This window comes from Salvia hispanica, chromosome 1 (assembly GCF_029641045.1).
Source record: "Salvia hispanica isolate PSC_SH4W2 chromosome 1, Shi_PSC_v1, whole genome shotgun sequence".
NCBI classification, from domain to species: Eukaryota; Viridiplantae; Streptophyta; class Magnoliopsida; order Lamiales; family Lamiaceae; genus Salvia; species Salvia hispanica.
This window is the reverse complement of record NC_142692.1, coordinates 41,756,037-41,761,891: the sequence shown is the minus strand read 5'-3', so window position 1 is coordinate 41,761,891 and position 5,855 is coordinate 41,756,037. Positions and strand designations below refer to the sequence as shown.

At 32.5% G+C, this 5,855-nt stretch overlaps 1 long non-coding RNA gene across 1 annotated transcript; it reads right to left on the bottom strand.

The window, feature by feature from the left end:
* Nucleotides 1–3,628: 3,628 nt before the first annotated feature.
* LOC125223343 (uncharacterized) lies at nucleotides 3,629–5,318 on the bottom strand. The gene is made up of 2 exons (XR_007176702.2): nucleotides 5,021–5,318; nucleotides 3,629–4,086 (listed from the first exon to the last, which is right to left on the bottom strand). It is a non-coding gene; the product is annotated as an uncharacterized LOC125223343 (long non-coding RNA).
* Between the last annotated feature and the right edge of the window lie 537 nt (nucleotides 5,319–5,855).

The window sequence follows — 5,855 nt, the reverse complement described above, 5'->3', positions numbered from 1 at the left end:
TGGCCACGAGTCGTGGCTCTCCATATTTTTTGATTTTTTTTTTTTTAAAATTCTATAAGTATACACATTTTTTTACCTCATTCCTACACAAATTCTATAAATATATCCGTTTTTAATTAAAATATACACCAAATGAAAAAAATAAATTATTTGGTGGCTTGGCCATGTCCACTATAGTGGAAAACATGGGCATTGGTGGCCCAGCCACGATTTTGTAGCCTGGCCACACTTTATGGCTTGGCCCGGCCATGTATAGTGGACACCCTTAATCGAATCAGTAAAACAATACTCCATAACGTGTAACAATATCCTCATTCAATATGTCTTATTTCAAAAGTAATACCTAATTTCAATAATATTTATTATAAAAATAAATTTTGTATAGTACACAAGGCCTATTCTAATGCTTATAATACCATCATCCAAAATCAAGACTAAATCTCCACCCTTGGATTTTAAAATGAGTGGATGAGATTAAAGCTCACAAATCTCAATAAATAGTAGACAAAATAGCAACAAAAGGGTAATATCGTCATTATGTTATCATATGATAATTTTTATGGGTATTTTTTTATATCAACATTATTAATTACAAATATCAACAATATGACATTAGAATATCAATACAATGACAAGAAAATATCAACACATTTTTATTGAGATTGGACATGCATAATATTGAGATATTGCCTACAATATATTGAGATTTTTGTTGTATTTGTTGATAAAAGCTGCTTATCAACATGTACGAAAATTGAAATATAATTTATCAAATTTCATCACCCGAACATCGTCGGAACATATGCAATTGAGATCTCGTTGGAATCCTTATTAAATTATCTTTAATTTGATATATTTTTTGCGAAAAAATAATTTAAATTGAGAGAGTTACGTAAATTTAAAGATTTGAGATGATTTTGAGGAGAAAGAAAGTAGTTAGTTATAATTACTACCAATAGGATTTGACATTAATACCCTTTAATTTAATTAATAATTATTTAAATTTAAAATATATTACACTTGGCATTATATTAATCACAAATCTTCTAATCTAATGGTTGAAAATTGGTCTCAATTTGAGATTGGTAATTAGTTAGCAATTGATTATATCCCTACTACACAATATAGGAGTATCATAAATCATACTCCCTCCGTCCCAAGATAAGTGACTTACTTATTTTGGGCACGAGATTTAAGGAATGGTATTTAAATAAGTTAAAGTGGAGAGAGTAAAGTATGAGAGAGGGAAAAGTAGAGGAGAGAAGAGAGAATAAAGTAGGTGGAGAATAAAGTAAGAGAGATGACTTTTTGCTAAAAATGGAAATATGTCACTTATAGTGGGACACCCCAAAAAGGAATACAAGTCACTTATCTTGGGACGGATGGAGTAATTAATACGGAGTATTTGTTTTAAATGATTTGAAATAAAAAGTAGTACATATCTTACTTTCATATATACATATTGAATATTAATAAAAAAGATGAATTAAGAAAGTAAACGGTTTGACCATTAATTTAACCTCACAGATTGAATTAATAAAATTTAACCACCAAATATGCAAATCAAAAGGAATGCAACCTAAAAACATTATATCAAAATTTCTTCCAAATATAGTTATTATTGCTCAATCATTTCCCCTTAATCATGCTGAGGAGAGAGAGGTGTTCGGCGACAAAGATAGACTGGAACAAGTATTTTGTGGACATACATATTCCTGGTTTGAGAAAACATGTGGTCAACGGAACTAGGATGTAATGTAATAATATGATACTAATGCATTAAAAGTAAATAATATGATACTATTAGAAATCAATTGTACTCGCTAGTACCTTATTTACGCGGAAGAGGAAATCGCATGCAGGGATTGTTGTAATTTCCTTAAATTAAATGAGGCCCAAGGATTGTACTTGAAAATAATTCCTTAGGCCAAGAGAGTGTAACCATAAAAGAAATCTTTTATTTCTCTTATATTCTTTCCATTTCTTAAAAATAAAACTTTTAAAACATAATGTATTTTAATGCAAAATTTCTATTTTAAAATATACTATATTTTTTAATACAAGATTGATAAAATAAGAGAGATAAAAAAAAAAAATGCATTAATGAGTCCTACCTTATTAGAAATAAAAAATTTCTATTTTAGGAATTGAACTAAAAATGAGAATTTTTATTTTTAAGAAACGGAGAGAGTAATTGATAAAGAATATCATAATATTATAGTTAGAGCCCAAAATTGTCATACTAATAATAATACAACTGTTTGAATTCAAGTCATCCGTCCAGACTCGAGTAACGTAATGGTGGAGTGGATTCAAGGGTGGGGGCACCACCGAGCCAGGATGAGTGTTGTGGTGACGGCTCGAATTCAAGTCATCTATCCAGTAATGGAATTACTGAATACAGAAGTCAATGCAATCAGGGAGGGGATGAGATGCGGAAAATACATAATTGCCCCCCGACGAGCTTGTTTTCGTTACTAATTCGAATATAATCCTAATCAACCAATGAAAAAAATTGAAAGAAACTTGTAAGATACACTACGCTTATCTTCCTTCACCTCAGCATTGAGATGAATCATGCACTTACTCGGACCTTTTTCATCATCTTGAGTTTCCTTGGAGCTTGAGATGATCTCGGACCTTTGTGTTTGAGATATTAGTGCCCTATATTTTAATGTGCTGATCAAGTAAAATCATGATGATATGCTTTTTAAATAATCAGCTATATTACTAGTATATATATGTTGTAAAAATCACCTTGGATAACTACTTGGTTGAATTGACTAGGAGCTAATTTAATTTTTCATCTATCTGCAAAATTGTTACAGTGGTTCATCGACCACATATATGTTGGAAAAATCAACTTAGATGACTAAGAGAGTAAGAGTAATATCTTCTCTAATTTATCTATTCTAACTTTTCTATCTAAGTCATTTATATCAACCAATTACTCCTATCTCTCTTTTTACAAAGAGTGATAATTGCAATTTACACAATCAAAACGTTGATTTGAAAGAGGTCGTTGTTGCGGGGGTTCATGAATGCTAGCCCGTCGTGAACTCGGGAGGGTCCGGTCCCGGGCTGTACAAGTTGTAGACCATGCCACCGCGGCTTCTGCCTAATCATGGTTTTGGTGGTCATCATCCTAAGCCCAAGCCCATATTAATCTCGGAATATCATAATCACTTAATTATGGGCTTCTTTATTTGTACATACATTATCACTCGGAGAAAAAAATTAATAGATTTGTGACTTCAAAATATAACAATCGGATGAATCTTGAACTCTGAATTCTAATATTTCGAACAATTTTTTTTTCTTTCTTTTGCCGTGACAGAGATTAATTACTAATGTTAACACAAGTAACAACCTAAATGTGAACGCAAATGAATTGAATTCTCTCTCTCTCTTTCTTTTTTTATTTTTTATTTTTATTGTGACAACTATTAATTACCTTAGCGAGACTTGTGAAGTAAGTAATATGATTGGGATGAATTCTAATTATATTGAATTGTTTTTGTGTATATAGTTTAATCTAATGAATCAAATATAGTGTACGAATCTTGAATTCAATTCTAGTAGTGTATTTCTGTGTACACGGAAGATCTCATGGTTGTGAGAGAGAAAATATACAATAAGGTCAAGTGAATTATGTGGCATCATTCAATCACAACAGAAAAAATATACAAGGAGGTCAGGTGAAATATGTGGCATCATTCTATCACGACAACCGACAGACATGGGCGGACATACATGGTTTTTTTAATTACTCACTCCATCTCACAAAATTTCCAAATGGGACAAATTTTGTGGGACGAAAAATGAGATAAACTTTATAGGACGTTGAGAGTATTTTCTATTTCTAAATTTCTAGAATTTTAAAAAAATCATGTTAAGCCCTTATCAAACCACTACTGTAAAAACAAATTCCTACTTGCAACTCTTACTACCAATTGCCCTTGCTGACAGACATTCCTTTCCCATCCCATGAATTGGGCGGGATCATATCGTACATGCTTCTCCGGCCAGAGCTTGCGGGTCTTACTACAGCCGCCAAAAACTCCTGGTGGATCAGAAAGCAGAGCACTGGAAAACCAAAATATTTACATGTAATGAATGTAACTTATAATTATCATACAAGAGATGAATAGATAAATGCCAGAATTCATATGATGCTACTGTTTTTGGCTAAGCTATAGTTAAGCAAACTATGGATCATTAATATTGGAAAAACAAAGTTCGATTCACAATCAACAGAAATCAAAAATCAAAATGATGATTAGGAGATTTGTGATGTGCACAGTTTTGACATACCTTGAATGGAATGAAAAAAGCAAAATGATGATTAGGCAATTTGTAATGAGCAGAGTATTTTTGAAACTAAAGAATTAAAGCATATGCTTACTAATAGTAGTACAGTATAGTATTAATCTATAACAAAATTCGCAATAGATACCAAGAGAGTAGTACTCCTATAATTTATCACAGATCATACATATAGATGCGTATTTGTGTGAATAATACTGTATTTATACTAGTACTACTACTTAACAGCAATGCAGCATGCGTTTACACGGTGCATGTAATATTACAAATGTTGATGTAATCCAATTACTAATGCAAAAAAGCATAATCCATAGTATTATATATAGGCCTTAATACTAAGTAATATCACATTTGATAAAACTTAGAACTTGAATTACGCAGTGCAGAGATGGAACAGGGGAAGCCCAGAAAATCATATGCCGCTGTGGTTGGCACCTCCCCTGCTTCCTCCTCCACCGTCGCACAACCGAGGTGGCCGAGACCGTCATCGTTTGTGGCGCCAGCACAACTCAATCGGGTTAGTTTTATATGCATTTATATGCATGTAAACTTAAAACGATAGAGTTCTTTTAGAAAAATAGCATAAAAGACGATCTGATTAGGGTCGATCGCAGACTAATAATTGAACTAACCGATCAAAATTAACTAATTGAACTCAGAATTAAAAAAAAAAGGTTGCAATAGAAAGGTTTACCCAATTTCAGATTCCTCAGTCGATCTTCCACCCTCATATATCATTCTCCCTCTCCTCCACCGCAACAGCTTTCTCCTCTCTCCTCTATCTTCCACCGCCGGCGCCGGTGTCTCCTCCCCCTCCTGGACCACTTGGATTACTCTCCGAGTTCCATTAGATATTTAGATCTGTCGAAAATGTATTTTCTGGCTCCGTCTTTATTCTTTAGTCTTTACTTTTCAGAAATGAATCAGAAAAGTTGACCTTTGGCTTTCACCAAAATAATTTATTCTTATTTTCGAATAAATTATTACTCCCTCCGTCCTATAAAAGATGTCACACTTATGAGACGACACAAGATTTTATGAGGTTTTATTTTGTGTGTTAAATGGAGAGAGAAAATATAGTTTTTATATTCATGTGAGAGAGAACTTTTTCTAAAAATGGAAATGTGACATCTTTTGTGGGACAAACTAAAAAGTAAAGTGTGACATCTTTTGTGGGACGGAGGGAGTACTTCCTATGCATGACTGGCGAACAAATCTCGCTCGTTAGATCAAAATCAAAATGATTAGTTCACAATATGGACATTTAGTTGATAATATGAATTTAAGAATAAGAGTGAACAAAAATACCTTTATATTGAAGTATTTATTTTGTCAAGAATTTAGTTTACTATAATGACGTTTTGGTTCACTCCTTTGTATAGTCAACGAAATCATGCTTATAGTGAACTAAATTCGTGTTCTCTACTTATGCATTTAAGTAAATCCCTAGATCACTACTCTGGACTATTTGTATGCAATATGGTCCATTTCTATAGGACGAAGTGAGTGGAGTATGTATTTTATCACCA